General features: G+C 45.2%; 1 pseudogene; it reads right to left on the bottom strand.

Moving 5' to 3' along the window:
* Window positions 1-1,239: 1,239 nt before the first annotated feature.
* On the bottom strand, window positions 1,240-2,264 carry LOC138453546 (high mobility group protein B2 pseudogene; annotated as a pseudogene).
* Window positions 2,265-27,124: the final 24,860 nt, after the last annotated feature.

The raw sequence follows: 27,124 nt of genomic DNA, 5'->3' as shown, positions 1-27,124 counted from the left end.
CGCCTCACTCACTCGGCTGAGTGAGAATATGCAGTATTAGGATGTCACTGGAGTAGGCCACGTGCGCCTCACTCGGCTGAGTGAGAATATGCAGTATTAGGACGTGACTGGAGTAGGCCAGGTGTGCCTCACTCGGCTGAGTGAGAATATGCAGTATTAGGATGTGACTGGAGTAGGCCAGGTGCGCCTCACTCGGCTGAGTGAGAATATGCAGTATTAGGATGTGACTGGAGTAGACCAGGTGCGCCTCACTCACTCGGCTGAGTGAGAATATGCAGCATTAGGATGTGACTGGAGTAGGCCAGGTGCGCCTCACTCACTCGGCTGAGTGAGAATATGCAGCATTAGGATGTGACTGGAGTAGGCCAGGTGCGCCTCACTCACTCGGCTGAGTGAGAATATGCAGCATTAGGATGTGACTGGAGTAGGCCAGGTGCGCCTCACTCACTCGGCTGAGTGAGAATATGCAGTATTAGGATGTGACTGGCTCACTCGGCTGAGTGAGAATATGCAGTATTAGGATGTGACTGGAGTAGGCCAGGTGCGCCTCACTCACTCGGCTGAGTGAGAATATGCAGTATTAGGATGTGACTGGAGTAGGCCAGGTGCACCTCTATGCAGTATTAGGATGTGACTGGAGTAAGCCAGGTGCGCCTCACTCGGCTGAGTGAGAATATGCAGTATTAGGATTTGACTGGCCTCACTCACTCGGCTGAGTGAGAATATGCAGTATTAGGATGTGACTGGCCTCACTCACTCGGCTGAGTGAGAATATGCAGTATTAGGATGTGACTGGCCTCACTCACTCGGCTGAGTGAGAATATGCAGTATTAGGATGTGACTGGAATAGGCCAGGTGCGCCTACTGGTGTGTAGAAGCCCCGCAACTATAAGAAACAGTCTAGTTGGAAGATTCCGCTCATGATGGTGACTTGTGGACACGATGCGAGTATCCTTTATAGTATTTGTGTTACTCCAGGAATATAAGCTTAGCATTGCAGAAATATGTCAAGGGTGAGTGGAGTGCCGGTGCAAGTGGCTAGAAGCTATCCGTTATTTGAAGGTTAGTGAGAAAACGCATGTGTAGTTAGTGCATTTATGACATTTTAAGGACTTTTAGGAAGTAAAGTGTAACCTGTTTGAAGATTTGCAAGCACCTTTGTACTTCTATTTTTTTTGTGCAAATAATATACATCTTTTTATTACAAAATAAAAAAAAAGTTTTTTTTTATAGAAAAAGTACAATGCACCTGTCTACAGAGATGTAAAATCTGCTATTATACTCCTAAGTACGCGAATATACCAGGCTTTTTTCGAAGTCTTTAGAATCCTTTAAATATGCAAATATGCAGAGACATTCCACAACATCAGAATCTCATACTAACTGAAGTAGCACCTCAGCTATTACTTACATTAAAATGGAGGTTTCCCTAAAGAATCACACATTACCTATACACAATTCTGTACCGTTTATTCTAAAGCGAACAATGAGCTGCGCTCGAGTTCACATTCTTAGCGAAACAATGGACGTCCAGCACAAATCTCGCAGCAGGCAATAAAGTTATTCATCATCCTCTTCATCTTCCTCGTCGTCCTCCTCTTCGTCTTCCTCCTCACCCTCCTCGTCGTCCTCATCATCCTCTGGTTCTACATTTTTCTTTGCTGCTACTGCCTGCCTACCAGGGGCCTTCTTTCACACATCAACTTTACCCTTTGCACGGTATGCTGCAAAGTCCTTTTCATATTTCTCTGAGTTTTGCCGCTTTCTGTTCGAATGGAATTTTATCTTTCGGCGTCTGTTCCGACCACTTCTCTCCTCATTTTTTTCGCTGTATCACCAATGGGCAGTCCCGGGCAGTCGGCCTTAATCTTGGGGCGATGTTCCGAACAGAAGAGGAAGAACGGGGACGGTGGTCTCTTGGGTGCATTGGGATCCTTCTTTTTCTTGCCCTTCGTCTCGCCTTTCGGTGGTACATAAGATTTCATCTCTCGGCCATAACGAACTTTATCGCCTTTAGCCATGTCTTTGAACTTGCCCTTCTCCTTTGCGTTCATGGTCTTCCACCGTTCGGAGCACTTTTTAGAGAACTCGGCGAAGTTTACGGAGGTGCCCGGGTGCTTCTTCTTATGCTCCTCCCGGCACGTCTGCACAAAGTAGGTGTAGGACGACATCTTGCCCCGGGGCTTGTTCGGATCTCCTTTACTCATGGTGCTAGTCTGTTAACAACAAGGCAGCGATGTAGTAATCTTGTCCTCTCGTCTTCCTTTGGACTTCTATGAACTTTATAGGAATATAGTCATTGTGTTAATAGTGACAATTGGAAGTGTATGATGTATTCCTGGAGTGGCAAGAAGGGAGAGCCTGCGTGAGTGGGCTAGAAATAATTTTTTTTAGGACTTGCAGGGTTAAGTTGCAAGAAGCTACATGGACTTATAGCAATATAATTATTTACAGAATTTCTGTGATATGTGTTATGTTATGAGATGTTAAGCATAATAATGCTTTTAGGAGCTACAGATTTAACTTGCTGATCTTATACACGGTTTGAAGTTCAAGGTGATGAAAATGTCATTTTATGTGTGCTGATTGAATAAATAGACCCTGATATGTTGAAGTAAGGTCATGCCTTTTGCCAGAGGTAGAGAAGAGATGATGGGTTTTGTCAGTTCCCATAGTGACAAATGGGAATTCCGTAGAATAATATAGGGCTGGTCACGCCTCCTGCAAGTGGAAATGGGGAGGTCATGCCTGCCGCCATTCAAGAGAAGTGGGAATAGTATTTTCCTGTGGGCGATAGGGAGGTCATGCTTGCCACCATTGAAGAGAAAAGGGAATAGTGTTTTCCTGTGGGAATAGTATTTTCCTATAGAGGCACGAGTGCCTGCCACCATTCATGAGTAGTGGGAATAGCATTTTCCTCATAGAGGTTGATGGGAATTGGTGGAGCCCATAGAAGGATATAGGGATGGTCATGCCTCCCGCAGGTATGGTTCTGCCTCCTGCAAGTGGTAATGGAGAGGTTGTGCCAGCCGCCAATTATGAGAAATGGGATTAATAATTTCCCAAGTGATTAAGGGGGTTAACTCCACAGTTGTTTTACAGAGTAGCACATCTCCCCAAAGGTGGACTGTTGTTGTGAGTATGGGTTGTCAAGGGTTTTGACCCATGTTGAATCAATAGACTGGGTAGATGTGGGGATGAGCTGTCGCCGCCCATTATTCTATCCCAGAACAAACTAAATCAATAGACTGGGTAGATGTGGGGATGAGCTATCGCCGCCCACATTCACGCCAGAATAGGAGAACTGTGCAGTGGGCACGAGACCACTCCAAAGATACAACCTTCTTGTGGGGGGTTCCACATCACCACTCTACTGTAAGGATGCCATCAAAAAAATGTTAAGCAAGGGTCCTATACTATCAAGCAAAAGACCACTCTATTGAAATGCAGTAATTCAAGACAACTCAAAAATGGATGCAGTACCGACAAATTCCCCAAGGTGGCGCTAGCGGTCTAAACTCTGACAGGGAAACTGTATTTAGGAGTTGCAAGAGGGGCAGGGACTTCAAAGCTTGTTAGTTAATTGGAAATCTTAGCCACCTGCTGTTCCCAGAGGCCAAGAGGCTGGGAAACCTTAACACCTCAGAGATTCCACCCAGGAGGCAGGATATCACATGACCCTGTTGATTGATTGAGGAGAGACTTCCAGGCAGCCTGCTGGAGCCCACACAAAACGCTCTTTCTGTTGAATGGGGTATGTTAATTTTGAGTGTTTCCTGTCAACAGCCCTCTGCCAGCGAGGAGAGACATGTGATCACTGACCCACCCAGACTCCTGGAGGCAGACCCAAACACTTGGGGGGAGTTGAATTGCAACAAATATATATTTTATAGAAACAGTGATAATTTATTGTAACCAAATGACAGGAATGTACAACTTTGAGAGTCTTAGTTTGAAAAATGCCCTCACGATTTGAGTCCAAACTCCAATTTGTACCATGTTCTGGGGCAAAACCCCGCTAATTATGATTATTGTAAACAATGTGTTTAAGCTAGAGACATGGAAAGTTACTGGGATATATGTGGAAAGGAAATGTACCTTTGTATAATTTTTGATGAAAAACCAATGTTGCAAAACCCACTAAAATCAAAAATAAGTTGCGATTTTTGAATGCAAGCTCCTAGAAATGCCAGAGTCGGGACAGGGGCTATCTTTAGTAATATATGATGTGTGTATGTGATGTCAAACAACTGTGTACCTGGGAAATATGTATTTGGATCAGAAATAGATTTGTGTGCAATTTGACAAGGGGAGGTTCCCCTGACCATAAAACCTACAGCATCACTCTGACACTCCATTTCTTCCCCCCAATCAAGGGATAGAGGAAAGCTTGGCCAATGATAAGTGAGAGGGGCAGGCTTACCTAGGCCCAGGCACACACCCATTTTCAAAACACATAAAAAGAGACTGCTGGGACAGGTAGAGACATTCAATTCCATTTGCTGCGGAGCATGCTGACCGACGACTTCACATCCAGAGATCCAGACTTCAAATCCATCAATCTCCAGAACCTGTAGCAGAAATTAACTCCAGAATTTGTAGCAGAGAGGCCTGAATCCACCAGCTGAATCCTCTTCAGCAGGCCTCAAAACCAACCAAACTATTCAACAGCCGGGAGAGCTGTTTGAATTTTTGCCAAGAATTTTTGCAAGAACCTGTAGCAGTATCCAGAAAGCAGTGCTGTATCCGGAACCCGAGAGAACCACAAACCAGACCGTTGTGAGCAGATCCGGTGCTTGACAGACCCAGAGAGCAGAGCTGACCCAGATAGCCGGTACTTCAGAACCACCCGCCGGAAGTCCCGTCCAACCCGACCAGACCGTGACGAGGCCTATTTCAAATTGATATTGTGAGTACCTAGCAGAACTGTGCAGAACCAAATTCTTAGTTAAAATAATCTAATCCAAACTATTTTAACCTAAGTAGAACAGCCTCCTAGAAATCGTGTCATCTGTCATTTTTAAAGCTGCACAACTGTCACCTGTCAATTCTGCAGCTGCAAGCTGTCACCTGTCATTTTGAGTTTTACTTTAAATCCGAAAATCTACCTTTATTAAATCGTCCGTATCTCTGGAACCGTTTGTAACTTTCATTTTAAAGCTGTGATTCTAGGCTTTCCAACGAACCAACGAACCTAGAACCGACTTCCTACTTTTTCCGCAATCACGATTCACGCACTCGCGAAATTTACCGCGATTTGCGATTTTGGCTCAATTTCTCCACTTGTCAAAATAGCAGCTCCATTCTTTCTTTTGTTAAAATCCGTTTGCAACTTGGTAATAACTCATAGAGCATTGCTAACGTGAGCCTGAACTAATACCAACACGCATCTCCCACTCACCCTGAATCTCTAGAGGGAATTAAAATCAGTTGGCACATTTTCCCATCCATTGCCATCACATTTGAAAAGCATTTTGGGCCTGTGTTTCAAACTCTTACCTGTTTCCTCTAAGCTTGCTGGGGGGGGAACTGAATTTCGTATTGCATTTGATTGCATTCCTGAGAACTGTGTGCTCCTCTTTCCATCTCCTTCCATTTCTTACATTGCATAGGGGAGGGGGGTGAATTGCCAGAGAAAAAGTGATTATCTTATCTTTTGCTAAAATCATATCAAGTTTTTCTGTACTGCATTTTATTCCTCATTGGATTTCCTTGAAACCATAAAGCATTTTCAGCTACCTCATCCTCTATACTACTCCTAAGTAATCAAGTGTACCACTGTAACATTACCCATTGTGGATCACATCATATGTCTCAGTGTACTATCAGATATTAATATATTATAAAAGTGTGATAGATATATATTGTTGAATTGTCCAAATAAACCTTTTAATTTGCAAAACAAACCTACTTCTTGGCTCAGTGGCGTCAGGGGGATTCTAAGAGGGGGGTGTTATACAAGGGTTGTCATCCAGATTACTGAACTGGACATAAAAATACATCAATAAGGGTTTTCCTCAGCATCCCAGACTAGGCATTGACTTAGCTGTAGTGTTGATTGAATATCGCTTACAGGGTATGTAGTGTCTCCACATGAAAGGGAGATGTGTTGTAATTTGCTGTTGTGTGTAGGCGAGTGTGTGTGGTAAGGGAAGGAGATATGTTGTATAGTGCTTGTCAGTGTGTGCATGTGTGCGAGTGTGTGTGGTAAGGGAAGGAGATATGTTGTATAGTGCTTGTCAGTGTGTGCATGTGTGCGAGTGTGTGTGGTAAGGGAAGGAGATATGTTGTATAGTGCTTGTCAGTGTATGCATGAGCAGAGAGAATGTTGGTTTGCTAATGTGGGATGTTAATGTGTGAGTGGATGTGAAAGTTCCGCCCAGTGTCAGTTGAAGCCAAGCCAGCCTGGGTGATGGGACCCAGTGGGATCCCTACGTAACAGCTTAATGTCACTTATAATAAAGCATATGTGAAGAAGCTACAGAAGTGTACAGAAGTGACTTTATTTCAATACCTACGAGTATGAAAAGGGGTGCAAGAGACAATTGTATGACACTAATGTGTACTCCCAATTAGACCATGACCCCACAACAGAAATAAGTAACAATTTGAAGGATAACTCAACATGGCACTAGAGAGAGAATGAATCCCTGAGAAAACCATGGCTTACCTATTCACACAGTACTCTCGCATCCCAACTTTTTATCTTCTCCCGAAGATCCATAAGAGTTTGGTTAACCCTCCTGGTAGACCAATGCTGCTGCCACCGGAGACATTTTGCAACCACTAGGGACTTACATTGATCACTTTCTGCAGCCACTCATACAAGCAACGTCTACATATGTTACAAATACCAGTCATTTCTTACAGATATTGAAACAGTAACCTTGACCAATGAAGATGTCATTCTCACAATTTATGTCAAAACCTTTACACCAGTATTCCCCACAATCTTGGACAGGCAACACTGGAGTGGATGTTACTACAGGCAGACTGTGTTGGAGCAGCTAAGTTGTTAGACCAGAAACGACCCTGTAGTATGTATGGTATGTATATTACGTTGTCCAGAAACCAATCGCATCATGTGACAAACATAGCAAACACAGAATCGTCAATGTAACCAAAGGGCGTCCATTTTGTGAAATATCCACCATTTGCTTTTTACCTTTCTGTCAAAACGCTTTGCAAAATGTATTCTATAGTTCAAGCTCATGCACGGTGCGAGGCCACGGCCTGCATGTTGAAAGATCAACCCAGACAGGAATGCCAGACGATACCGAAATTCATTGTTTTCCTCCCTCACAAAGTCCTTGGAGGCGAGCAGAAACTACATCTAATCAGCAGCCCAAGTGCCGGCCTGTCTTACAAACGCTGTAGCAATAGGCAGTTAAAGCATGAATTATATTCTTTTAGTGGTACTCCTTCGTGGAGACTGGTATTTTCTGCCTCAGAACTGTCTGACCCTTGGTTCATGAATAGAAACACATAGATAACGTGCTAAGGAATGCTTCTCTCCTACGAACATGATATCCTTGCTGAACTAAGAGCTTTATGTTCTCCATAACAAAAAGCTGTCTCTGCTAATGTTGCTAGAATAAGTATATTTAGACTGAATAGAGACTTGTCATAACGTGTCATAATTGTCATGATTGTCAATCACCGAACCCTAGCCTAAAAGATATGTTATGAGCGGTTTGAATTGCCTTCAAAGATTGCATGTTATGTATATATATTGTTGCTTGAGTGTTGCTTGCGCTCTTGTGTCTCACGAGGACTGGGTACACACATTGCAAGACGTTAGACCCCAGTCGGCCGACTGAGCATACTTTGAAATAAACCAGACTTGTTTGGAAATCTTACCTCGTGTCTGTCGTGTTACTAGTATATGGTTATTGTGCCTTAGTTTCCATATGCGGGGTCTTTATGGCCTAGCAAAAATGGTGCCTGAACAGGAACCCTGCTCCTTTTGCTCCATCGTATACGTTGAATTTAAAGAAGGCAAAAACGAGTCGAGGAGGAAGCCGTCGAGCCGGGATTGAAAGATATTTGGGGCGCCCCTGTAGAAGTGATGAGAGACTCCTTTGCAGATCTGTACACAGCCGATCCCGGATCGATGAGCAGTGCCCAGAAAGCATCGAGGCAAGGGTCCTGAAACGAGGCAGATTGACCCAGACACGCAGTCACGACGATTCTTGGTTGCGTCTGTTTACGGGTGAATTGCGTCCTGAGTGACAAATTGATTGATCAGGTGAGTCGTGCCCCGATTATTAAACATCCTTCTATTGATCAAGTGTTGCTCTTGCAAGATCAAACGCCTAGGGTAAGAAAAGGGTAAGGATTAACAATGCCTTGGAAATTGTCTTCCTGCTTAGTGGGATTTTTTCACTGTGGTGGACAATCTTTGGAAACTGGCCAGGTCGCACCACACGCAGGGTCGCCGGCATATGAAATGTATATAAAATACGGTATAGGGGCAATAGTGTTTAATGCGATTCGGCATAGGCAAACCAGACATGTAGCAGACTTACAGTTGCCTAATGATGGGAGCTTTGAATTAGAACGTATAGAACACTTAGAATCGGTATTGCTACGTAAAAAAACCAGACCAGCGGCTTTCGACGTCGTGAGAGACTGGAGGAAGGAAGCTAATCTCAGTTTGAGAAGTAGAGACAAACGCGCACGCAGACATAAAACAAACGCAGAGAAAGCGCTAGAGCTTGATCAGCATCAACAGACAGAGGCCCTTAGGAAAATGGATAGGGCTTTCCAATTAGGTGTACAGAAAATATATCCGCAACAAGATTTGCATACATCAGATGAGCTAATAAACAAAATCTTGAATGAGCGAAGAAATGAAAATCAAAGTAGTGCTGACCCAGTTGCACCTCCTCCTTATGTACCTCCCATTACCATTGTTCTATCTGCACCAGTAGCAAGTTCCCCTCCCCCTGTGCTCGTGACACCATTTCCTCTGCCGCCTTCAGGGCATGAGTTAGCCGCCTTGATAGACAGTTCTACAGAGATGGGGCCTGTTCAAGGAAGTAGTGGAATGACTTGTAGTAAGGTTAGTAATGACAGGAAAGAGGAACTGGGAAGTTGGGCAGAAACGTATATTGAAGGTGGCGATGAAGCAGCCATGCAAAGTTCCATATCTGACCATAGCGACCTCGGTGAACAGCAGGTATTGCTAGAATGCATGGGGAATTATCTTGTGAAAAAGTGGAGTAATTTGACTGACACATTAGCACCTCAAGGGTTGCGCGATTTGATTGTTCTTTCTCAATTGCGGGATAATGCGTCGAAAGTACGAGAACATGTAGGCCGAATATTTGTGTTTAAGCACGAGCTTGATCAATTGCATAGAGAAATAATGAAGAAATATACAACGCATATGTCATATGTCCAGCAACAATTATTTCCACCGTTAAAACCTGTTATTGACGAAATGAGGATTTGTACGCGAGATGCGCTTAGATGGATTTCAGATGCCGCCATTTCCCCAATTGAAGTGCATGATACTTTTAGTCAGTATACACCAGAAATGCAGAGATCATGGCAGAGTATTTGCAAGATGAATGTATGAAGAATAAGACATGTTGTCCCACTGATTTAATGACGACTTACAAAAGCGATTTTTCGCCTGAAACTGGAATGACTCTCTTGATCTAGCTTTATTGCTTAGTAACCGGCAAATGTAGAAACACCTAGTTTTCAATTACCCATGAGGGAAGTGCCTCCCATGTTTGTCCCGAAAGTAGAGGTTGCCACTTTTGGAGGAGCTCCAGCGCGAACGATAGAAGCACATTATATAGCACAGTTTGTACATGTCACTTTTTCTAGACAAGAGGTAAATAATATCAGGCATACGATCCCTGACATTAGAAAAAATGCATCAGGATTCTATAAAGAAATTGAATCTGTTTTGAATTCATCTGTTTTTACATTGAGTGACATTGATTTGTTGTTTCCCGTGATTCTTCCTGTAGACATATGGAAACAGGTTAGAAATATAAATGACCCAACGAGGTTAGGTGACACATGAGAGAATTTGATTAGAATTGATGGTGAGAGAAAGGCTGGAGAAAAACCGCCGCAAATTATGTTGGCTTTACCATCGCGAATAATAGAGAAATTGAAAACTTTGGTGCCTGAGAAGAGAATAGTTTGGGATAAATGAACTGTTTGTTTACAGGGCAAAGATGAAGGAGCGACTGATTATTTTAATCGATTTGAAGAAGTATTTGCAGATTTTAGTGGTCAAGACTTGAGTACTGAACCCGAGTAGAGATTGTTTGTTGATAAATTTGTGCGAGGGTTGTTACCGAAAATTCTAAATTTAATAATGACATCTGAAAGAGCGTGGCACGCAAAAACACAAAGTGAGGTATTACACATGGCCCAGTATTACGAAAACAGAGTAAATGTAGAGAAGGATAAAGAAATAAGGGACAAAGGGAATTTGAAAACGAGAGTATTGATGCAGCAAGTAGCAAACAATAATAGAGGTGGCGGGACCGCACAAGCCAGAACCCAATTTTCCAACATGCAAGGTGGTCCAATAGGGATTAATCAATGTGCCTATTGCAGACAAGAAGGCCATTGGCGAGCACAGTGCCCGCAGATACAGAATCAAAATGGGTTTTTCCCGAGAAGACAGAATAGAGTTCGCCCGGGGACACAAGGACAGAATAGGAACCAAAGAGCACAACAATTTCAGAATAACCAGGGGAATCAGAATCAGAATCAGAACCAGAATCAAGACCGAAACAGTACAAGTGATGGAAATGTTTTTGACAATCAGTCCATGCATATTGCACTGGCGACTTTACATCTGACGATGTATTGTTTTACTAGGACAGCCCAAGATAGGGGTTGGAACTAGTATCTATTCCCATAGACAAGAAAGGGCCCTACGTAGAAATGAAGGTTGGGAATAGGGAACACATTTTTCTAGTGGACACAGGTGCACAATAATGTTCGATTGACCATCAACAGGTTCCAGATATACCACTGTCAGGGCATGAAAACGTCTCAGTAGGGTTCTGTCAAAACTACTTCCCAAAGTTCCTTCCCCTGGAGTCTCCTCACCTTGATCTTCACTGTGACTGGTGGCTTTCTGTCTTCTCCTCCGGTCTTTCGGGGTTTTCTCCTCCTCAGTGTCCTTCTTAAGGAGTCCTTTACCCCTCTTGCGTTCGAAGAGATAGGGACGGTCTCCTCCGGAGGCCACCTTGACCGTGATTAGAATACACCGTCAGGTGAACCCTGGGGAGTCCGCCCCTCCCAAAACAGGGAAAAAGCCAGTAAGGCAGAAAAAACCCTGTGAGGCTGTTGGCGAGGATAGATTGGAGGAACAGCGGATCCAGATGTCGTAAGAGTCTTGAGACTAATGTCCAATTGGTAAGACAGTAACAGGACTGTGTTTCCTTGGCAGGGATGAGGGCGCCTTGGGAGAGGCGATGGGATGAGGAGCCACGAAGGAAGACTTATCAGACTCCGCAGGATCAAACAGAGGCTCCGAAGACTGCTGACGGAGGTAAGTAGGTATGGAGAGAGAAGGCACGAGAGCAAAGGAGAGTAACACAGAGTCCGTGAGGGTGAGAGAGAGAGAACGCGAGAGAATATGAATGAGAGAGAGCAAGTGACTATGAGAGTGCACGAATGCGAGGTAGAGTGAATGCGAGAGAGTAAGAATGAGAGAGAGCAAGTGACTATGAGAGTGCGCGAATGCGAGGTTGAGTGAATGCCAGAGTACACGAAAGAAATAGGAGTGAAAGAGAGGGATGCAAGACCGAAGGAATATGGAAAGGCAAGAGAGAACGGCCTTCGCCTGGTGAAAAGGCGAAGGGCCGCGGAGAGCAAACAAGAAAGCAAAAGAGGAGCTCGGTAGGTCAGGAGCTATCGCAGGCTCGAAACCGAAAGTCAGCATAGCGAGTTGCAACGCAACTCGCAGGGAGGGCGTGGCTTCCTTAAATGCCGCGACTACCAAAAAGACTGGACCGCTCACCGACAGACCATCAGGACCTAATAACGCCTCCATCTTGCCCATAGCTTCCACGGTCTCAGCGGCGTGACAGTATGCCCTCTCCTTATCCCTTCTCCCCCAGGCTTCCCTGGGTGAAGGCGATGGAACAGTCTGAGAAGGCGTGGGGCATGGATGTTACGTCTGGGCTCCCAAGATCGTTCTGCTGTGGAGTATCCTTTCCAATGGACCAGGTATTGTACGGTGCCATGTCTGTAACGGGAATCCACCAGCCTTTCCACCTCATACTCATCGGGGTCCGGGTCCTCGATCCTTAAAGAAGAGGGTCTACGGTGACTCGTAGGATCGGGAACGTAAGCCTTTAGGAGAGACGTATGGAAAACAGGATGAATCCTCTTCATCTTGGGTGGTAATTGTAATCAAAAGGCCACAGGATTTACTTGGGATGCAATGGGGAACGGACCTATGAAGCGGGCCGAGAATTTTCCTGGGTGAACCCAACGTGGGATATATTTGGTTGATAACCACACCTTGGTTCCTACAACCCAGTTAGGGTTGGGGGATCGCTTCTTATCAGCATACTTCTTGTAACGTATCCGACTTGCCTCCAACTTCTGTCCCGCTTCCTTTTGGATGATACGGAGATCATGAAGATGTCGATCCACCGAGGGCACAGTAGTAGAAGGACTCTCGAAAAGAGGTATGTGTCTCGGATGATACCCGTAGGTAAAAAAGAAGGGACTGATACCTGTAGCAGAATGTTGGGTGTTGTTATATGTAAACTCTGCCAGTGCTAGATAGGACTGCCACTTATCCTGCTCCTGACTGCAGAAACAACGTAGATATTGTTCAACGGTGGCATTGAGGCGTTCGGTCTGGCCGTTACTCTGGGGATGGTAACCAGATGACAATGCCCTCTGAATCCCCAGAGAGTTGCATAATGCTGACCAAAAACGGGAGGTAAATTGGGTACCCCTATCAGACACAATGGTCCGAGGCAAGCTATGTAGTCTCACTACGTCTCTCAGGAACACCTCGGCAGTCACAGGGGCAGAAGGCAAGCCATGTAAAGGAGAGAAATGTGCCATCTTGCTCAGGGAGTCAATAGTAACCATGATTGCTGTGTATCCCCCTGAGGGGGGAAGATCTACAATAAAATCGGTAGATACATGTATCCAAGGCTGGGATGGAAGAGGCTCTTGTTGGAGCAGGCCCAAAGGTCTGTGAGTGGTATTCTTGTTGGCAGCACAGACTGGACAACTCATCACGTAGGTCTTAGTGTCCTTTACCATTGTCGGCCACCAGAAATATCTAGAAGCCAGGCCTAGGGTTGCCCTCTGTCCCTTGTGACCTGCAGACGGAAGGTCGTGACACCAATATAGGGCTTGCGTTTGGATTTCCTTAGACGGTAGAAATAGAGCGCCTTGATGAAAGTACAAACCACCCTTCTTCTCCAGAAGCGGTTGATACTCTGAAGACACCTCGATATGGTTAGTGGCAAGCTCTACTTCTTGTAGGAAAGAGTTGACCATTCCCAGGATTCTCTTGCCAGCAAACATCCCATCCTGGCCCTGTTTCTCTTCCTCTCGGTACTCCAGGCTCCGAGAGAGAGCGTCTGCTAAGGCGTTCTCCTTTCCGGGAAGATATGTGATTTCGAAGTCATATTGGGAAAAGAAATAGGCCCATCGAGCGTGTCTGGAATTACGACACTCCATTTGCTGCAATATCTTCAGATTCCTGTGGTCAGTACGAACCAGAAAGGGATGGGCAGCTCCCTGTAACAAATGTCTCCATTCGATGCAGGCCTGTCGGATAGCCAGTAACTCTCGTTCCAAAACCGAGTAATTCCTTTCGCTAGGTGTAAGGGTTCTAGAATAATAAGCCACTGGATGTTCCACCCCATCTTTGCCGGTTTGTAGAAGGGCAGCTCCAATAGCCCCTCCAGAGGCATCTGTTTCAACCACAAAGGGGAGAGACTGGTTAGGTTGCACCAGAATGGGGGCTGTAGTAAAGGCTTTCTTAAGTACCAAGAAGGCTTGGTCTGCATCCTCATCCCATTCAAACTTCTGGCCCTTCTTTAGAAGACGAGTGATGGGTAAGACTATGTCAGAGAAGTTTGGGATGAATCTTCTGTAGAAGTTGGAAAGACCCAAAAACCTCTGTATGTCCTTAGGACTCTTCGGAACAGACCACCTAAGGACTGCCCTTACCTTCTCAGGATCCATCTGTACCCCTTCCTTGGAGACGATAAAGCCTAAGTATGACACTGAGGCAGCCTCGAAAATGCACTTTTCTGGCTTAACCAGAAGCTGATTTTCCCTTAATCTTTGGAGGACTAGGGAGACATGTCTTCGGTGTTCCGAGAGAGAGGAGGAAAAGACCAAAATATCGTCTAAATAGACTACCACTGAGGCATACAGTAAGTCAGAGAAAATCTTATCTACAAAGCGCTGGAAGACTGCCGGGGCATTCACCAGACCAAAGGGCATGACTCTATATTCAAAGTGTCCCAGAGGGGTTCGAAAGGCAGTCTTCCATTCATCCCCTTTCTTTATTCTCAGCAGATGGTAGGCTCCCCGAAGGTCTAATTTGGTGAATATGGAGGCTCCTTCTACTGCTTCGAGTACCTCCTTTATGAGAGGCATAGGGTATCTGTCCTTTATAGTCAAGCTGTTCAATCCGCGATAATCAATGCACGGCCTGAGTTCTGTAGAGCCCTTCTTTGGGATGAAGAACATTGAAGCCCCAGCGGGGGAATGAGATTCTTGGATCAGGCCGTGCTGTAGATTAGCATCTAGATACTCCTTCAATGCCCTTTTTTCTGGTAGGGACATCGGATACATGCGTCCAAAGGGTACAGATGCTTCGGGTTTCAAATTGATGGCACAATCCTCTGCACGATGAGGAGGTAAAGTACGGGGAAGTTTGTCCTCAAATATCTCGGCATACTGCTGATAATAAGGAGGGATTGTTTGAACCACTGCCGAGGAGGTTGGAATAGCAGCTCCCTTTCCCCTGAAAGGAGATGTCCGGGGAAGACACGAAGTGTAACAATATGAAGACTGAAAACTCACAGTATTAGTAGCCCAGTCTATCCTGGGATTGTGCTTACGCAACCAGGGTATGCCCAGGATGACGGGAAAATGGGCAGCTCTGATGACATCAAAGGTTATCTGTTCCTGGTGTTGGAACAAGGACATAGTGGCTGGACAAGTCTCTTGAGTGATAGGTCCAGAAGAGAGAGGAGCTCCGTCTACACCCTCTACCGGTAAAGGACAGACTTTCTGGATTAGGGGAATAGCTTGTTCTCGAACCCACTGAATGTCTATAAAATTTCCAGCAGCACCGCAATCCAGCATAGCCAAAGTTTCTAATGAGGCAAGAGATCCGAACGTCAGATGTACTGTAAATACCATGAGTCTATGGTCCTCCTTCGACTTATCCTGTTGCCTGGAACTGCAGGGATTAATCGATTCCACCCGGTGCCTTTCCCTGCTTAAGACCGGGGAGACGCGTTTCCCGACCGTCTCGGGGGAACTTCGGGACAACTCCGAAGCAGATGCTTAGAGGATCCGCAGTACATGCAGAGACCCTGCTCTCTGCGTCTTTTTCGTTCCTCGGGAGTCAATGGGCCCCTAGTTGATCCTATTTGCATAGGTTCCTCTGGCTGCGATCGATTCGAAGGGTTTGAGGCGGGTACTCCGAAGGTCTGATGTGGTCTGAACTTCCTCCTTTCTAATCTTCGCTCTTGTAATCTAAACTCCAATTGCAGGGACAGCGTGACTAACTCTGGGAAGGAAGCAGGACGTGCCATCCGGGCTAGTTCGTCTTTAAGTTCATCATGTAATCCTCGTCGGAAGAGGGTCTGCTGGGCTGAATCTGGCCACCCTGCCTCCGTCGCCAACTTCAGAAATGCGGAAGCGTATGTCTGTACTCCTTGATTCCCCTGACGGAGATCCAGAAGGGCTTCGTATGAAGAATATTGGACCTCTGGTCGTTCAAATCTGTTCCGCATCAATAGAAGGAACTGTGCGTAATCATTAATCGCAGGATTTGCTTGCGCTATCAAGGGAGTAGCCCACGCTAAAGCATTACCTACTAGGTTGGAGACCAAGAACCCAACCTTGGCCCTATCGAGTTCATAGGCCTTAGGTCGAAAGGTAAAGTAAATCATACAGGCATCCAAAAATTCTTTCAGGAGTTGTGGACTGCCATCATACTTCCCGAAGGAAAACGTCAGGGGAGGCAGGTCGCCTCGGAAATCCTCTCGAGTTGCCACCTGCTGCCGTAAGTTGATGTTCTCTGTTCGAAGGCTCTGAACCTCCGTCTGGAGACCCTGAATCGCTGTTACCATCTCCTGGTATTGTTCCAAGGAGGCCATCGTATTTGTCGGGCGTTGCAAACTGTCAAAACTACTTCCCAAAGTTCCTTCCCCTGGAGTCTCCTCACCTTGATCTTCACTGTGACTGGTGGCTTTCTGTCTTCTCCTCCGGTCTTTCGGGGTTTTCTCCTCCTCAGTGTCCTTCTTAAGGAGTCCTTTACCCCTCTTGCGTTCGAAGAGATAGGGACGGTCTCCTCCGGAGGCCACCTTGACCGTGATTAGAATACACCGTCAGGTGAACCCTGGGGAGTCCGCCCCTCCCAAAACAGGGAAAAAGCCAGTAAGGCAGAAAAAACCCTGTGAGGCTGTTGGCGAGGATAGATTGGAGGAACAGCGGATCCAGATGTCGTAAGAGTCTTGAGACTAATGTCCAATTGGTAAGACAGTAACAGGACTGTGATTCCTTGGCAGGGATGAGGGCGCCTTGGGAGAGGCGATGGGATGAGGAGCCACGAAGGAAGACTTATCAGACTCCGCAGGATCAAACAGAGGCTCCGAAGACTGCTGACGGAGGTAAGTAGGTATGGAGAGAGAAGGCACGAGAGCAAAGGAGAGTAACACAGAGTCCGTGAGGGTGAGAGAGAGAGAACGCGAGAGAATATGAATGAGAGAGAGCAAGTGACTATGAGAGTGCATGAATGCGAGGTAGAGTGAATGCGAGAGAGTAAGAATGAGAGAGAGCAAGTTACTATGAGAGTGCGCGAATGCGAGGTTGAGTGAATGCCAGAGTACACGAAAGAAATAGGAGTGAAAGAGAGGGATGCAAGACCGAAGGAATATGGAAAGGCAAGAGAGAACGGCCTTCGCCTGGTGAAAAGGCGAAGGGCCGCGGAGAGCAAACAAGAAAGCAAAAGAGGAGCTCGGTAGGTCAGGAGCTATCGCAGGCTCGAAACCGAAAGTCAGCATAGCGAGTTGCAACGCAACTCGCAGGGAGGGCGTGGCTTCCTTAAATGCCGCGACTACCAAAAAGACTGGACCGCTCACCGACAGACCATCAGGACCTAATAACGCCTCCATCTTGCCCATAGCTTCCACGGTCTCAGCGGCGTGACAGGTTCTCAGGTACACCAGTAATTAGTCCAGTGTCACAATTAGTACTTATAAAACTATGTCCATTCACTGAGTCTTGCCCATTCCTTTTGACATAAAATTGCAGTGAAAATTTGTTGGGATTAAATTTGCTGAAGAAATTGAATGCAGTTATTTATTGTTCCCCTGATGGAGTGTATTTGATGATAGCGCCACAAAAAACACAAAAGTACCGGCTTGTATATGGGCAGTGAACGACAATGATGTTGGTTGTTTAAAAGTAGAGCCAGTGAAAATTGTTTCGAAAGAAGGAATTACTTTGCCGCGTATTCCACAATATAAAATTTCCCTGAGGGGGAGAAAGCATTGAAATGCGCTGTGTCGGGTTTGATTAAATGAAACGTAATTGAAGAAATTTCTGGTAGCACTTGCAATAGTCAGATTCTTCCAGTTTACAAGAAAGGAGGTAATAACATACTGTAATGTTTCATAATTGATTTGCGTGGAGTGAATAAAGTTGTTGATCCACAATTTCCATTAGTCCCGGATGCGACTACATTTTTGACTATGATCCCAGCATCTGCTTCATACTTTAGTGTTGTAGATTTGGAGAATGCGTTTTCCAGCATTCTGGTACATCCAGATTGCAGATATTTATTTGCTTTTACTCTAGGAGGACCTTCATTTACATTCACACGAATTGCTCAGGGTTACACTGAAAGTCCGAGTATTTACAGTAGAGCATTAAAAGACCAATTAGATATGCTAGAACTACCAGCAGGTTGTGTTTTGTTACAATACATAGACTATTTATTGATAGCAGCAAACACAGAAGAAATTTGTAAAGAAAGTACAGTTGCACTGACATAATTAGCAGCACATGGACACAAAGCTTCATTAAATAAATTCCAGTATTGTCGAAAGGAAGTAGACTACTTGGGCTACCTCCTTTCGAAGGAGGGAAGAAGATTAACACCAGAAAGGATAGAAAGCATCTGTGATATGCCCATTCCAAATACGCAGAAAGAAGTTAGGGCTTTAATTGGCATGGCTTCATATTGTAGGCAGTGGATCGCCAATTTCTCAATGATTGTGAAACCAATAGTGGCATTGACAAGTAAAGATATTACCTTACCTTTGCCATGGAACATGGAATGTCAGGAAGCATTTGAGCTGCTCAAAGCTGCATTATGTTCAGCTCCAATTTTGGGCACACCAAATTATGACAAGAGTGTTAAGTTATTTGTGCATGAAAACAATGGTTGTGCTTTGGCTGTTTTGACTCAGGAACAAGGAGGGAGAAATAGACCATGCGGCTACTTCTCTTCCATGTTGGATCCTGTTGCATGCGCTTTGCTGCACTGCTTGCGAGCTGTTGCTGCAGCTGCCGCGTCAGTAAAAGAAACTGAGGATATGGTTTTAGGTCATGCTTTAACCGTCATGGTGCCCCACTCAGTGGACGTTCTTTTAAATAGAACACAGATGCAACACCTTACATCAGCTAGATTAACAAGGTATGAAATTGTCCTGTTTGTACCGCATATACAAATGAAGAGGTGTTGCGCTTTAAATCCGGCTGAGTTAATGCCCCATCCCAATGAAAAAGGGGGTGAAAAAGAATTCCCTCATGATTGTGTAATGGTTACTGAACAAGAGACAAAAGGAATAATTGACTTAACTGATATCCCACAGAAAGAGCCAGATGGAGAATTGTTTTGTGATGGTTCTTGTTTTAAATTACCCAATGGTACATCAACTGCTGCATATGCCATCACTACACTGAAAAGTATTGTAGAAAGTAAAAGAATCCCATACAACTCAGCACACGCTGCAGAGATAATAGCGTTACCAAGAGCATGTGAAATGTATGCAAACATTAATGTAAACATATATACTGACAGCCAGTATGCATTTGGGGTGGTACACAATTTTGGTTGATTATGGGCTGAAAGGGGTTTCCTGACATCACACGCAACAAAAATCCGACATGGCACTTTGAGAGTGAGACTGTTGTCTGTACTTGTGCTTCCCAAATGATTAGCAATAATGAAATGCAAAACACATAAAAAGGTAACATGTAACGTTGGAAAGGGAAACACATTTTCAGACAGAATTGCGAAACAAACTGCCACTGATTTACACACAAAAATGAACATTGAAAAAATGAAAGAAGTACCCTGCATGATAGAGAATGGGATTGCCACAGTTAAGGAAATGCAAGCTACTGCAGATGAAATAAAAGCATGGTCTGAGGGTCCAGCAGTGCCATATGGTCAGATAACGGCCCACACTTTATTGCAGCCGTGATATTACAAATGTGTGCAGGCCTCCAAATTGACAAACGATTCCATTCGGCCAGCCACCCGATGAGTGCCGGTTTGGTGGAACGCCAGACCGGTATTTTGAAAAATAAGATCAGTAAGATCTGTCAGGAATGTAATTTGAAATGGCCTGATGCATTGCCGCTAGCTTTGTTGTGCATGCAAACCTCTGTAAGGCAAGGACTGGACTCTCCCCCTATGAAATAATCATGGGGAGACCAGCAAATATTTGGAATACTCCACAGCCAAAACATCTGTGAGATGTAGAACACCCTTTGCTTATTAATTACTGTAAACAGTTAACTCAAAACTTGCGTTTGATTCATCAGCAGGTCCAGGTGGCTCTTCATGTCAGATATACTGGCCCGGGACATTGTCTGCAGCCTGGCGACTGGACATTAAAGATTTTGAGAGAAGGGGCCCTATCAGGTACTCCTGGCTACACAGACTGCAGTCCGAGTGGATGGCTGCAAGTCCTGGATCCACGCAACACACACAAAAAGAATTCTGTTTCCTTTGAAAGAGCTGCCTGATCCTGACATCGAAAGAAATACAGCCGCACTTGATCAGAAAGATACCATTGCCAGTTCTTTGCCAGAAGTGCTTCCTAAGCCCAAGAAAGGGCCTGGGGAGATTGCAACAAAGATCGAAGGACGAAGGTGCCTCAACATTGCCCAAGTACTGCCGCGTCATCACTCATTGCTTCGCAAGCTGGCACTGATTCTGCATCTGGAAATGAGAGTGCCAAGTTCATTGATCATGCTGTACCTGGAGCCATAAGGTACAATCCACGTTCACAAAATCGGAAGTGATCTGTTTCGTTTTGCCTCTATTCCCAACATGGATGAAGTGGGAAACTGAGGCCTAGGGAAAAGGAGTTTATGAGCTGTATCAAGCTGCATTGAAAGCTCTGACATGCGGTTTCCCGGTGCTACCATTGAAAAGTGAAGGACCAGTACGACCCCATACGGACATCAGCTTGCTGTCATTCATTAAGTAAGCTAGCCTAAACTGGCCTGAACGCTTTGCTGCAGCTTGGACGCTTAGCTGTTAATGTGTGTTGCTGTGGAAAACTTTTCTGCGATGAACATTGAACATTTTTCCCTGAGACAAGCATTACAGACAATGTCTACACTCACTCCTGCTTCCTCCTGCACCAACGCTGATGATATTATAGAAATAGAGACTAAGCTTGTTCCTGGAAAAACTTGGTTTCGAAAGAATTTGCTAATAATTATGATACTGCTTTGCATTTTAATTACACTGGTCCCTATATTTTGGTACCTGGAAACGGTGCATCCTTTGAACTCTCTTTTGCCTGCTACCAATGCTCCTACTACAAGCAGCCCAGTACATGTGCTCTCTTACACTCTCCCCTCACAAGAAGTAAAACATAGAAAAGGTTATGACAATAATACATTGTTACTAATTATGAATATGTCCCATGCTATCTTGAATAGGTCTAACTGTTGGGTCTGCTCCCATTTACCCCAGCATGGTGGAAAAGGAATGGGTTGGTATGTACAGACTTTGGCGCTTAATACTGCATGTTATGCATCATTAAGAGCGCTATTTTATGGAAAATGGAACGACAGTGATACTGGTCAGTTATATGGAACAAACATAAATGAGTTTGAAAGAGTGGTATTGGAACCGGTGGGGTGTTCCATATTTAGAGGTGCAAGCAAAACAAACACTGTAACAACGAAACAAGTAGAAAGACTCTTTGGGCCTCACAAATCGGTAATCAATTTTAACATGGCTCCAGTAGGAAATAAGTATGCTGTGCCTCCCTCCTATACTATTAATTACAGTCTGCGTTCTGTCCCGTTTTGCTACGAAAAAAGGGTTCCTATCCCGTGGGAACGTTTACTAAATGCATGAATACTGCAGTACTCCCAAAAGAAAGGGAACCATTATATATATCGGAGGTTCTGTTTATTTTATACGTGGAGATCAGGCCTATCCATGGTTACCTAGAAATTAGGAAGGGACGTGTTATTTGGGTATACTTTTCCCTGGTGTATTTCTCTCCAAAACTTCTGAAATATCAAAACTCTCCAGATCTAGGCCACGGCGAGATGATGCAGCAGGACTGATTGCAAGCGATATAGCAAAGTCATTCATACCATTTTGGGGACAAGCAATACATTCATGGAATATAAGGAAACAGTCCAGGGTGTTAGACAAAACGATAAATGAAACTACAGATATACTCTATAATATAACACTGGAAGAGAAAGCAGTCAGATTAATGACCCTTCAGAATAGAATGGTCCTTGACATAATTTTGGCTGATTGTGGGGGGTATGCAAAATCGTGGGGTCAGCGTGCTGTGTATTCGTAAGTGACTCCTCCCCCACAATATACTCCAGGCTCCGAGAGAGAGCGTCTGCTAAGGCGTTCTCCTTTCCGGGAAGATATGTGATTTCGAAGTCATATTGGGAAAAGAAATAGGCCCATCGAGCGTGTCTGGAATTACGACACTCCATTTGCTGCAATATCTTCAGATTCCTGTGGTCAGTACGAACCAGAAAGGGATGGGCAGCTCCCTGTAACAAATGTCTCCATTCGATGCAGGCCTGTCGGATAGCCAGTAACTCTCGTTCCAAAACCGAGTAATTCCTTTCGCTAGGTGTAAGGGTTCTAGAATAATAAGCCACTGGATGTTCCACCCCATCTTTGCCGGTTTGTAGAAGGGCAGCTCCAATAGCCCCTCCAGAGGCATCTGTTTCAACCACAAAGGGGAGAGACTGGTTAGGTTGCACCAGAATGGGGGCTGTAGTAAAGGCTTTCTTAAGTACCAAGAAGGCTTGGTCTGCATCCTCATCCCATTCAAACTTCTGGCCCTTCTTTAGAAGACGAGTGATGGGTAAGACTATGTCAGAGAAGTTTGGGATGAATCTTCTGTAGAAGTTGGAAAGACCCAAAAACCTCTGTATGTCCTTAGGACTCTTCGGAACAGACCACCTAAGGACTGCCCTTACCTTCTCAGGATCCATCTGTACCCCTTCCTTGGAGACGATAAAGCCTAAGTATGACACTGAGGCAGCCTCGAAAATGCACTTTTCTGGCTTAACCAGAAGCTGATTTTCCCTTAATCTTTGGAGGACTAGGGAGACATGTCTTCGGTGTTCCGAGAGAGAGGAGGAAAAGACCAAAATATCGTCTAAATAGACTACCACTGAGGCATACAGTAAGTCAGAGAAAATCTTATCTACAAAGCGCTGGAAGACTGCCGGGGCATTCACCAGACCAAAGGGCATGACTCTATATTCAAAGTGTCCCAGAGGGGTTCGAAAGGCAGTCTTCCATTCATCCCCTTTCTTTATTCTCAGCAGATGGTAGGCTCCCCGAAGGTCTAATTTGGTGAATATGGAGGCTCCTTCTACTGCTTCGAGTACCTCCTTTATGAGAGGCATAGGGTATCTGTCCTTTATAGTCAAGCTGTTCAATCCGCGATAATCAATGCACGGCCTGAGTTCTGTAGAGCCCTTCTTTGGGATGAAGAACATTGAAGCCCCAGCGGGGGAATGAGATTCTTGGATCAGGCCGTGCTGTAGATTAGCATCTAGATACTCCTTCAATGCCCTTTTTTCTGGTAGGGACATCGGATACATGCGTCCAAAGGGTACAGATGCTTCGGGTTTCAAATTGATGGCACAATCCTCTGCACGATGAGGAGGTAAAGTACGGGGAAGTTTGTCCTCAAATATCTCGGCATACTGCTGATAATAAGGAGGGATTGTTTGAACCACTGCCGAGGAGGTTGGAATAGCAGCTCCCTTTCCCCTGAAAGGAGATGTCCGGGGAAGACACGAAGTGTAACAATATGAAGACTGAAAACTCACAGTATTAGTAGCCCAGTCTATCCTGGGATTGTGCTTACGCAACCAGGGTATGCCCAGGATGACGGGAAAATGGGCAGCTCTGATGACATCAAAGGTTATCTGTTCCTGGTGTTGGAACAAGGACATAGTGGCTGGACAAGTCTCTTGAGTGATAGGTCCAGAAGAGAGAGGAGCTCCGTCTACACCCTCTACCGGTAAAGGACAGACTTTCTGGATTAGGGGAATAGCTTGTTCTCGAACCCACTGAATGTCTATAAAATTTCCAGCAGCACCGCAATCCAGCATAGCCAAAGTTTCTAATGAGGCAAGAGATCCGAACGTCAGATGTACTGTAAATACCATGAGTCTATGGTCCTCCTTCGACTTATCCTGTTGCCTGGAACTGCAGGGATTAATCGATTCCACCCGGTGCCTTTCCCTGCTTAAGACCGGGGAGACGCGTTTCCCGACCGTCTCGGGGGAACTTCGGGACAACTCCGAAGCAGATGCTTAGAGGATCCGCAGTACATGCAGAGACCCTGCTCTCTGCGTCTTTTTCGTTCCTCGGGAGTCAATGGGCCCCTAGTTGATCCTATTTGCATAGGTTCCTCTGGCTGCGATCGATTCGAAGGGTTTGAGGCGGGTACTCCGAAGGTCTGATGTGGTCTGAACTTCCTCCTTTCTAATCTTCGCTCTTGTAATCTAAACTCCAATTGCAGGGACAGCGTGACTAACTCTGGGAAGGAAGCAGGACGTGCCATCCGGGCTAGTTCGTCTTTAAGTTCATCATGTAATCCTCGTCGGAAGAGGGTCTGCTGGGCTGAATCTGGCCACCCTGCCTCCGTCGCCAACTTCAGAAATGCGGAAGCGTATGTCTGTACTCCTTGATTCCCCTGACGGAGATCCAGAAGGGCTTCGTATGAAGAATATTGGACCTCTGGTCGTTCAAATCTGTTCCGCATCAATAGAAGGAACTGTGCGTAATCATTAATCGCAGGATTTGCTTGCGCTATCAAGGGAGTAGCCCACGCTAAAGCATTACCTACTAGGTTGGAGACCAAGAACCCAACCTTGGCCCTATCGAGTTCATAGGCCTTAGGTCGAAAGGTAAAGTAAATCATACAGGCATCCAAAAATTCTTTCAGGAGTTGTGGACTGCCATCATACTTCCCGAAGGAAAACGTCAGGGGAGGCAGGTCGCCTCGGAAATCCTCTCGAGTTGCCACCTGCTGCCGTAAGTTGATGTTCTCTGTTCGAAGGCTCTGAACCTCCGTCTGGAGACCCTGAATCGCTGTTACCATCTCCTGGTATTGTTCCAAGGAGGCCATCGTATTTGTCGGGCGTTGCAAACTGTCAAAACTACTTCCCAAAGTTCCTTCCCCTGGAGTCTCCTCACCTTGATCTTCACTGTGACTGGTGGCTTTCTGTCTTCTCCTCCGGTCTTTCGGGGTTTTCTCCTCCTCAGTGTCCTTCTTAAGGAGTCCTTTACCCCTCTTGCGTTCGAAGAGATAGGGACGGTCTCCTCCGGAGGCCACCTTGACCGTGATTAGAATACACCGTCAGGTGAACCCTGGGGAGTCCGCCCCTCCCAAAACAGGGAAAAAGCCAGTAAGGCAGAAAAAACCCTGTGAGGCTGTTGGCGAGGATAGATTGGAGGAACAGCGGATCCAGATGTCGTAAGAGTCTTGAGACTAATGTCCAATTGGTAAGACAGTAACAGGACTGTGATTCCTTGGCAGGGATGAGGGCGCCTTGGGAGAGGCGATGGGATGAGGAGCCACGAAGGAAGACTTATCAGACTCCGCAGGATCAAACAGAGGCTCCGAAGACTGCTGACGGAGGTAAGTAGGTATGGAGAGAGAAGGCACGAGAGCAAAGGAGAGTAACACAGAGTCCGTGAGGGTGAGAGAGAGAGAACGCGAGAGAATATGAATGAGAGAGAGCAAGTGACTATGAGAGTGCATGAATGCGAGGTAGAGTGAATGCGAGAGAGTAAGAATGAGAGAGAGCAAGTTACTATGAGAGTGCGCGAATGCGAGGTTGAGTGAATGCCAGAGTACACGAAAGAAATAGGAGTGAAAGAGAGGGATGCAAGACCGAAGGAATATGGAAAGGCAAGAGAGAACGGCCTTCGCCTGGTGAAAAGGCGAAGGGCCGCGGAGAGCAAACAAGAAAGCAAAAGAGGAGCTCGGTAGGTCAGGAGCTATCGCAGGCTCGAAACCGAAAGTCAGCATAGCGAGTTGCAACGCAACTCGCAGGGAGGGCGTGGCTTCCTTAAATGCCGCGACTACCAAAAAGACTGGACCGCTCACCGACAGACCATCAGGACCTAATAACGCCTCCATCTTGCCCATAGCTTCCACGGTCTCAGCGGCGTGACAGGTTCTCAGGTACACCAGTAATTAGTCCAGTGTCACAATTAGTACTTATAAAACTATGTCCATTCACTGAGTCTTGCCCATTCCTTTTGACATAAAATTGCAGTGAAAATTTGTTGGGATTAAATTTGCTGAAGAAATTGAATGCAGTTATTTATTGTTCCCCTGATGGAGTGTATTTGATGATAGCGCCACAAAAAACACAAAAGTACCGGCTTGTATATGGGCAGTGAACGACAATGATGTTGGTTGTTTAAAAGTAGAGCCAGTGAAAATTGTTTCGAAAGAAGGAATTACTTTGCCGCGTATTCCACAATATAAAATTTCCCTGAGGGGGAGAAAGCATTGAAATGCGCTGTGTCGGGTTTGATTAAATGAAACGTAATTGAAGAAATTTCTGGTAGCACTTGCAATAGTCAGATTCTTCCAGTTTACAAGAAAGGAGGTAATAACATACTGTAATGTTTCATAATTGATTTGCGTGGAGTGAATAAAGTTGTTGATCCACAATTTCCATTAGTCCCGGATGCGACTACATTTTTGACTATGATCCCAGCATCTGCTTCATACTTTAGTGTTGTAGATTTGGAGAATGCGTTTTCCAGCATTCTGGTACATCCAGATTGCAGATATTTATTTGCTTTTACTCTAGGAGGACCTTCATTTACATTCACACGAATTGCTCAGGGTTACACTGAAAGTCCGAGTATTTACAGTAGAGCATTAAAAGACCAATTAGATATGCTAGAACTACCAGCAGGTTGTGTTTTGTTACAATACATAGACTATTTATTGATAGCAGCAAACACAGAAGAAATTTGTAAAGAAAGTACAGTTGCACTGACATAATTAGCAGCACATGGACACAAAGCTTCATTAAATAAATTCCAGTATTGTCGAAAGGAAGTAGACTACTTGGGCTACCTCCTTTCGAAGGAGGGAAGAAGATTAACACCAGAAAGGATAGAAAGCATCTGTGATATGCCCATTCCAAATACGCAGAAAGAAGTTAGGGCTTTAATTGGCATGGCTTCATATTGTAGGCAGTGGATCGCCAATTTCTCAATGATTGTGAAACCAATAGTGGCATTGACAAGTAAAGATATTACCTTACCTTTGCCATGGAACATGGAATGTCAGGAAGCATTTGAGCTGCTCAAAGCTGCATTATGTTCAGCTCCAATTTTGGGCACACCAAATTATGA

The sequence above is a fragment of the Ambystoma mexicanum genome, chromosome 4p (genome assembly GCF_040938575.1).
Source record: "Ambystoma mexicanum isolate Mex_15411 chromosome 4p, UKY_AmexF1_1, whole genome shotgun sequence".
NCBI lineage: Eukaryota > Metazoa > Chordata > Amphibia > Caudata > Ambystomatidae > Ambystoma > Ambystoma mexicanum.
Note: the sequence above shows the minus strand (reverse complement) of the source record. Positions and strands in the feature narration are given on the sequence as shown.